Source organism: Penaeus japonicus, unplaced genomic scaffold (genome assembly GCF_977035675.1).
Source record: "Penaeus japonicus unplaced genomic scaffold, GWHDUDI00000001_assembly GWHDUDI00000019, whole genome shotgun sequence".
Classification (NCBI taxonomy): Eukaryota; Metazoa; Arthropoda; class Malacostraca; order Decapoda; family Penaeidae; genus Penaeus; species Penaeus japonicus.
This window is the reverse complement of record NW_028234421.1, coordinates 11698516-11708515: the sequence shown is the minus strand read 5'-3', so window position 1 is coordinate 11708515 and position 10000 is coordinate 11698516.

Genomic DNA, 10000 nt, shown 5'->3' with positions numbered 1-10000 from the left:
TTCCCATAGAGATGTTCCCTGACCACGTTTTCCTTGAAGATTTCTGCTGATTGCATTTCCCATAGAGATGTTCCCTGACCACGTTTTCCTTAAAGATTTCTGCTGATTGTACTTCCCCTAGAGATGTTCCCTGACAGCATTTCCCTTGAAGATGTCTGCTGATTGCATTTCCCATAGAGATGTTCCCTGACCACGTTTTCCTTGAAGATTTCTGCTGACTGTACTTCCCCTAGAGATGCTCCCTGACATCGGTTTCCTTGAAGATTTCTGCTGATTGTTTTTCAGTTCAAAGATGTCTAATTACAGCACTTCCGTAAATGATGGCTATGTTCTTCATTTCTATCAAAGTGTCGCTTATTATTGCATTAACTTTTAAGAGAACTCCAGAGTACTCCAAGATTGTTGATTGAGACCCGAGACGAGAGACCAAGCTGTTATACCCTCTCACTGCATGCCAGAAAATTAACATTTTATTTTCAAAAGAATCCAAAAATGCAACTCATTGTGCAATATGCAATAACTCAGACACAGACAGCTTTATATCACTCATCAATTCAGACTAGTATAATACCACTAAAAACAGACTAAAGAAAATGGCTATGTATTAGTATGCGTGTCCTTACCCGAATGAGACAAACTATAGTACGCACATTCCTTAGGGCTTAATAAAAGAAAATATAACCACTTAAAAAGGTAAGAAGTTAGGAAACAGAAGTAAAAGGAAAATTAAAAGTTATCTTTCATTTTTCCCTCTCTCATTCGACTCTTTCATCCCTTTTCCGTAGATTAATTTATGCACAGTACACCCAGGCGTACTGCCCTCAAATTGATCCCTATATACCTTATATATGCGTCAACTTTCTATTTTGTCTATTTTTTTTTATGCAAATAGAAGTGACTGTCTTTATTTATAATCTCCACAAATGCACAACTCGTCTAGATAAAAAGGAAATATTGAAATATTCAATAAAATCTGAGTTCTTGCCACCTTCTTTTATTGAGGACCTTTACCCAAGTTCCGCCTCCCTTGTATTGGAATAGACGTAACTCTCTGTTTTGCATCCGTCTTAACCATCAAGCTATCATTGCAAAGAATACATATTAATCTTCATGTTTGTTTATGGCTGTTTAATATAGCATAGGTTACTTTAGTTGAAGTTAAGCTAGATTGGCTTACTTGAAACCCTTAAATACTATGCGCCTAACAGAAAAATCCCATACAGAAAATTTTGTTATATGACTGTGGGTGTGTTTTGTTTGATCTAAAACACCCAACGCATTGGGACTTTTCAACCGGCTAGAAGCCGCAACGTGTTGGGTGGTTTATGTCATCGCTTAAGCCACGCCCATTCTAACATCCAAACCTGCTATTATTGTAACTATTCTTGCTTTTACTTGCCTGTGATTATCCTGTGACTATTGTAGTTATATCTTTCAACAATGATATGTTATATATATTTGTTAACCTTTATGTATAAAGAGAACAAAGAAACAATCTATGATCTCCTGGTGTGAAGGAAATGACAATCTTTGATTATATAAAAATTGGCCATGAGTATGATGGTGTCAGATAAAGAGAGATAGAGAAATTACATAGAGATGTCATGAGGTATATAATGATACAAAGAAATGCAGGGGTACATGGAAGATGTGGAGATAGCATGAAATATGTAATGATACATAATGATGCAGTGTTACACTGAGAGCTGTATAGATACATGGACACATTGGATGATGAAAAGACGCAGAAATACAATAAAATATTTAAAGAAAATGATGTTAAGATAATGAAAGCTGTAGATATAAAATAAAATGCTAGATTTAGAGAGATTCAGAGTTACAATGGAAAACGTAAAGATACAGGGATACAATGAATATTGAAGAAATACAGAGTTGCAAATACTTGTGTGTGTGTGTGTGTGTGTGTGTGTGTGTGTATGTGTGCTGTCTAACTTCATCACACTATAACAGATGAGATGCATTGAAGGGAGTGTTGTCCTATCAATCACGGGAGATATCAGGATTAGGTCACCTCTCCTTCCCAGTATCTGCTGAAATATTTACCATTAGTTTACTCGGCCATCAGGGTTCCCTTCTCAGAAAAGATACTAGTGGAAAAAGATGAAGATAATTGTTTATGTTAGCTTAGAATTGGAAAAACATGAGGAAAATAATTTTGTTTGAAAAAAGGGAATGGCATTTATTCAGAGAAACTGTTCGTGTATATGAATGATTGTATCTGTATGTATGCAAGTACGTGTGCATATATATCTAAATATATGTAAGATCTAAAAAACCCAACGCACTGTGATTTTTTTAACCACTAGAACGGGCGCCAGTGTTCCCTGCAATGCTTTGGGTGGTTTACATCATCGTTTAAGCCACGCCCATTTCAAACCTACATCCAAACTTGCAATTACTGCCACACATAATTGCATTTACTTGCTTGTGATTCATTTTGTGACTATTGTAGTTATATTTTTCACCGATTATATATCGACTATATTACTTATGTATATGGAGAATAAATAAACAATCCATTAGTATGGCCAAAGGAGGAAAAACATCAATCGGCTGGTCTCTTTTTTGAGCTAGGCTAAGCAGCCCCTGTCTTGCAGGCAATTGCATGGTCTTGCGAGTGCCATCAACGTGGGGCAGGGTTTGCGTATATCCTCTCACCACCCCTGTAGCTTCTGAGCATAGCTTGAGTGCACAGCTTCTCGTCGTTGGACTCTGTGGTGGCTGGGGGCGTGGGAGGATGAATTGAACCGCTATGGCAACTTTTTACCAAACCAAACCCCCGCTGATGACCCTAGAGAGAAATGGACCAAGGCTATCACCTTGGAGCTTTTCAAGGTCCTCGGTGACAAAGATGGATAAGATGGGTAGGGCTCTGGCGTCGGTTCAGAAAAAAAAACCTGCCCAAGAACCAAAGGCTGGACCCTCCAAATCTGCCTAGGTTCCAACAAGTCTCTGGCATCGGTTCAGACGAGTCATTAAACGATTACGGGTCATGCAAAACTCCAGCGTCCATTCATATTATAGGCAACAAAAGGCCTCGACTCGACATTGCGAGAAAAGAAAACGTGAAAACCGCCTCGGGAACATTCAAATTATCCAAGGTCGCGGCAGCATCATGCGGATAACTACCCACAGATAAAGAACGTCAGGCCAACCTTCAGCTCTCATTTGATATATACATTCATTCAGTTGTTTTCATTTGTTATATTTTTTCAAAATCCACGCAGAAACCAATAAATTACCAATAAAAAAGGGTGTTAGGCAGGGTGACACCAACTCACCGAAGCTGTTTACATCTTGCTTGGAGGAAGTATTCAAGAAGTTAGATAGGAAGGAGAAAGGGATTAAAATAGGGAATTAGCACTTAAGCAATCTAAGATTTGCAGATGATATTGTTCTTTTCGGCGAGTCAGCAGATGAATTACAATAATTAATAATCGATTTTAATAGGGAAAGTCTGAAGATTGGCCTTAAAATGAACATGAAAAAGACTAAAGTCATGTTCAACAGTCGAACCCCAGTTAAACAAATACAAATACAGGGCGAGGTACTAGAAGCAGTGAACGAGTATGTATACCTAGGGCAACTCATACAGTCGAGTACATCAGGCTAGGTTGGAGTGCCTTCGGTAAACATAGTAATATATTACGAGGTCGTCTGCCACTATGTCTAAAGAGAAAGATTTTTGACCAATGTGTCCTCCCCTTCATGACATAAGGATCAGAGACATGGACTACGACCAAGGTACTCGAGAGGAAATTAGTAAGCGCCCAAAGAGGAATGGAAAGGCTTATGCTAGGAGTTAGCTTAAGAGACAAGAAAAAGGCCAACGCAACTATCATTAAAGTAAAACCCAAAAAGAACATGGTCATTCCAGTCTGGGATTACTCTAGGAGATTTTCTTCAAAGGAATTGCAATTAGTGACAAATTCGATGGAAAGGAAGGTCCAAGACATCTTCAAGTTAAGTTGACTTAGGAGCCATCTTCCAGTGGAACGCAGAAAATAGTCACCATCAATGGAAGTGTTGCCATTAGACATTTTCAAGGCAAATCCTGTCAAGGGACATCTTCAAGCGAAAGGCAACATGCAGCATGCGCACTGCATGTTGTCGATAGCAGTATTATCTTCACAGGCACCTAAGAATCTCTCGACCTTGAGCCTCATACCACACGCCACGGTCGAGTAGGGGCACTCGGCATGTCTACGGTGTGGCGAGTATCCCCTGTGCCCGGTTTGATAAAAGAAAACTGTAGGTTTATAGAGAAGTAAAGACAGAATATTCTAGAAAATATTCCAGCTTCACGGATTCTTTCAATCGTTTCTCTTTATCATAGGCTCACTCAGTGGTAGAGTGGTATGCAAACATTACCACTCTGATTATTTGTAAAATAGGTTAAAACATATGCAAACATATTATGTATCAATAAGTTTTCAAATGATATCACTATCAACATACTTCTCATTTACTTAAACTGTATCTTTACCATCTCCACGGTTTTCGAATTCCAGATCTATGGTTTCACCTCAAAGAATCGAAAACCATCTGCAAGTATACCCTGGTAAAACAATACATATTCTGAATAATAGATGGAGAAGGAGGAATGCGCAAATATCATTGAATGCTTTGAAGAAACCTACTAAAAACTCTTATGCCTTTTTTTTGATTGATGAAGAATTATCCCTCTAGCTTATTTGAAGAAGAATTTCTATTAGAAGCAATAGTCTGCTCATCCGTGAGTGGACATTTGCATTGTCACTCTGGTGATAATGCTCGCAGGGAGGTGTAAACAGTGGTAACCTCAAACTTAGCTTTATATTTAGTGGAGAAAAATGATGCTTCAAAAGATTTCTTCCTGTTGTCATGAAGACGAGTCTCTACATTAAGAAAACGAATTACATATATATAGGAGTGAAACATATGATTTAATCATACTGATGTCAACCTTTCTTAAAATACATATAAATCACTTTTCAGGACATTAACACGCAATTACTATTGATTGATAAGAAGTTACATAATTTTTTCTCAGTTTCTTCAGTTCTTTTCGTGATTGCTAATACATAATACATAATACCCATCCCGTCCTTATAAGCCGGGAATGTTGCAGTTCTTGCCATGTCAAAATGAAACATCAATCTTGGTATTTACTGACGTACCTACGCCATTCGAATCCAACGAGGAACGAAAGATAAGATAACTCATAGAGTCATCATCAAAGGCACCTACTGGAGGTGTGACGGCTTGTTCCCTGGCTTTGATCCAGGTTCCCAAAGGGCATTCCTGGTATGCTAAGGGTGAATGATAAGACGGAAATAAGACGAAGAAAATGATGAATATATGTTTTAATATTGTTTGTTAATTATGCTTACGCAACTACGACCCTTGTGGTTGGAAGTCTTTTATTCTTATGACCATGTTGTTTGCAGTTGTGCCATTGGAGTAGCTGCAGAATAGCTCCACTTGGCTTACTCCAGCGGTCTCAGAGTTTTGCTGCCGGAACGCCATCAATATATCATCTATAATGTACGTTTCCCCATATCAAGCTTATAGTTGTAGGTAGACATGGATGGGCCGTGTAAGTATTCCTGGACTGCAGACTACCTTGAGATTGCAGAAAACTAGCGGTTGGGTAATTTGACAGAAAAGATCTCTCACGCACGCACACGCACACACATCTGTCTATCTATCCATCTATATATACATATCATGTGCTAACGTAAGAAAAAAAAAAAAAAAAAAGAATATGCTCATACTTGCTTGAAGGGCTTCCAAATCAATGTTAATTATTTCAATACCTTCCCTTTATGCCTCGTTGTCTTTGACAGATGTAGGCGGCCCTATGAGAAAAGTATCCGAATTGCAATTATGTTACATTTAGTAATTATAAGACAGTTGAATAAGTATATACGATGATACAGCTAATTTAGATTGCACAGATATTGATTGAATATTTGATAAGTCACCATGAATCATGTAGCTACACGGTGTGGCATCTGAGCCGGTATTTTTGAACCATATGTTTTCCTTCCTTCCATAATTAAGAAAAAACATTCTTTCCATAATGAATGACTAGAAAAGAATGCCAAAGCAAATGAATAAAAGGGATAATATTTGTTCGAGCTATAGCATCCTATGTATATATATCTATATCTATATTATATATATCTATATCTATATCTATATTATATATATATACATATATTTGCATCTGTATATATCACATATATACATTCACATATATATACATATATATATATATATATATATATATATATATATATATATATATATATATTTGCATCTGTATATATCACATATATACATTCATATATATATATATATGTATATATATACACATATATACATAAATATATATATATATGTTTATATGTATATACACACATATATACATAAATATATATTTATATATATATATACATATATATTTACACACACACATGTATATATATATATATCATCATCAACCTGTATCATTCCACTGCAGGACCTAGGCCACTCTCAATCTTTTCCAGTCATTCCGGTCTTGTGTCCTCTGATTCCAGTTTACTCCTGCGAAGTTCGCTATTTCATCCCGCCATCTAGTCATTGGTCTTGCCCTGGGTCTCTTTGTATCGTGTATTACCCATTCTGTTGTTTTCTTTGTCCACCTGTTGTCCTGTCTCCGATATATATGTCCAGCCCACTGCCACTTTTTCTTCTTGACGCTCTTGAGTATATCCTCTACTTTTGTTTGTTGCCTGATCCATGTGGCCTTTTTCTTGTCTCTTAAGCTAACTCCTAGCATAAGCCTTTCCATTCCTCTTTGGGCGCCTACTAATTTCCTCTCGAGTACCTTGGTCGTAGTCCTTGTCTCTGATCCTTATGTCATGACACATTGGTCAAAAATCTTTCTCTTTAGACATAGTGGCAGACGACCTCGTAATATATTACTATGTTTACCGAAGGCACTCCAACCTAGCCTGATTCGCCGTTTTACCTCGGCTTCGCAGGATGTACTCGACTGTATGAGTTGTCCTAGGTATACATACTCGTTCACTGCTTCTAGTACCTCGCCCTGTATTTGTATTTGTTTAACTGGGGTTCGACTGTTGAACATGACTTTAGTCTTTTTCATGTTCATTTTAAGGCCAATCTTCAGACTTTCCCAATTAAAATCGATTATTAATTGTTGTAATTCATCTGCTGACTCGCCGAAAAGAACATTATCATCTGCAAATCTTAGATTGCTTAAGTGCTCATTCCCTATCTTAATCCCTCTCTCCTTCCAATCTAACTTCTTGAATACTTCCTCCAAGCAAGCTGTAAACAGCTTCGGTCAGATGGTGTCGCCCTGCCTAACACCCTTTTTTATTGGTATTTTATTGGTTTCTGCGTGGATTTTGATGGTCGCTGTACCATCTCTATATATATCCTTTAATAATGTGCAGTATATTTCCTCTACTTCTTGTTCTCAAAAATACATAACAAATGAAAATACTGAATGAATGTATATATCAAATGAGAGCTGAAGGTTGGCCTGACGTTCTTTATCTGTGGGTAGTTATCCGCATGATGCTGCCGCGACCTTGGATAATTTGAATGTTCCCGAGGCGGTTTTCACGTTTTCTTTTCTCGCAATGTCGAGTCGAGGCCTTTTGTTGCCTATAATATGAATGGACGCTGGAGTTTTGCATGACCTGTAATCGTTTTATGACTCGTCTGAACCGATGCCAGAGATTTGTTGAAACCAAGGTAGATTTGGAGGGTCCAGCCCTTGGTTCTTGGGCGTGTTTTTTTTTTTTCTGAACCGACGCCAGAGCCTTACCCATCTTATCCATCTTTGTCACCGAGGACCTTGAAAAGCCCCAAGGTGATAGCCTTGGTCCATTTCTCTCTAGGGTCATCAGCGGGGGTTTGGTTTGGTAAAAAGTTGCCATAGCGGTTCAATTCATCCTCCCACGCCCCCAGCCACCACAGAGTCCAACGACGAGAAGCTGTGCACTCAAGCTATGCTCAGAAGCTACAGGGGTGGTGAGAGGATATACGCAAACCCTGCCCCACGTTGATGGCACTCGCAAGACCATGCAATTGCCTGCAAGACAGGGGCTGCTTAGCCTAGCTCAAAAAAGAGACCAGCCGATTGATGTTTTTCCTCCTTTGGCCATACTAATGGATTGTTTATTTATTCTCCATATACATGAGTAATATAGTCGATATATAATCGGTGAAAGATATAACTACAATAGTCACAAAATGAATCACAAGCAAGTAAATGCAATTATGTGTGGCAGTAATTGCAAGTTTGGATGTAGGTTTGAAATGGGCGTGGCTTAAACGATGATGTAAACCACCCAACGCATTGCCGGGAACACTGGCGCCCGTTCTAGTGGTTAAAAAAATCACAGTGCGTCGGGTTTTTTAGATCTTACATATATTTATATATATATATGCACACGTACTTGCATACATACAGATACAATCATTCATATACACGAACAGTTTCTCTGAATAAATGCCATTCCCTTTTTCAAACAAAATTATTTTCCTCATGTTTTTCCAATTCTAAGCTAACATAAACAATTCTCTTCATCTTTTTTCCACTAATATCTTTTCTGAGAAGGGAACCCTGATGGCCGAGTAAACTAATGGTAAATATTTCAGCAGATACTGGGAAGGAGAGGTGACCTAATCCTGATATCTCCCGTGATTGATAGGACAACACTCCCTTCAATGCATCTCATCTGTTATAGTGTGATGAAGTTAGACAGCACACATACACACACACACACTTAAAAAAAAAAAAAAAAAAAAAAAAAAAAAAAAAAAAAACATATATATATATATATATATATATATATATATATATATGTATATATATATATATATATATATATATATATATATGTGTGTGTGTGTGTGTGTGTATATATATATATATATATATATATATATATATATATATATATATATATATATATATTTATAGGGTGGCTTTCTCTATGCATTGTATTTGTATTTCTGCACCGTCCACTGAATATTTGCAACACTGTATTTCTTCAATATTCATTGTATCCCTGTATCTTTACGTTTTCCATTGTGACTCTGAATCTCTCTAAATCTAGCATTTTATTCTATATCTACAGCTTTCATTATCTTAACATCATTTTCTTTAAATATTTTATTGTATTTCTGCATCTTTTCATCATCCAATGTGCCCATGTATCTCTACAGCTCTCAGTGTAACTCTGCATCATTATGTATCATTACATATTTCATGCTATCTCCACATCTTCCATGTACCCCTGCATTTCTTTGTATCATTATATACCTCATGACATCTCTATGTAATTTCTCTATCTCTCTTTATCTGACACCATCATACTCATGGCCAATTTTTATATAATCAAAGATTGTCATTTCCTTCATACCAGGAGATCATAGATTGTTTCTTTGTTCTCTTTATACATAAAGGTTAACAAATATATATAACATATCATTGTTGAAAGATATAACTACAATAGTCACAGGATAATCACAGGCAAGTAAAAGCAAGAATAGTGACAATAATAGCAGGTTTGGATGTTAGAATGGGCGTGGCTTAAGCGATGACATAAACCACCCAACACGTTGCGGCTTCTAGCCGGTTGAAAAGTCCCAATGCGTTGGGTGTTTTAGATCAAACAAAACACACCCACAGTCATATAACAAAATTTTCTGTATGGAATTTTTCTGTTAGGCGCATCGTATTTAAGGGTTTCAAGTAAGCCAATCTAGCTTAACTTCAACTAAAGTAACCTATGCTATACTAAACAGCCATAAACAAACATGAAGATTGATATGTATTCTTTGCAATGATAGCTTGATGGTTAAGACGGATGCAAAACAGAGAGTTACGTCTATTCCAATACAAGGGAGGCGGAACTTGGGTAAAGGTCCTCAATAAAAGAAGGTGGCAAGAACTCAGATTTTATTGAAT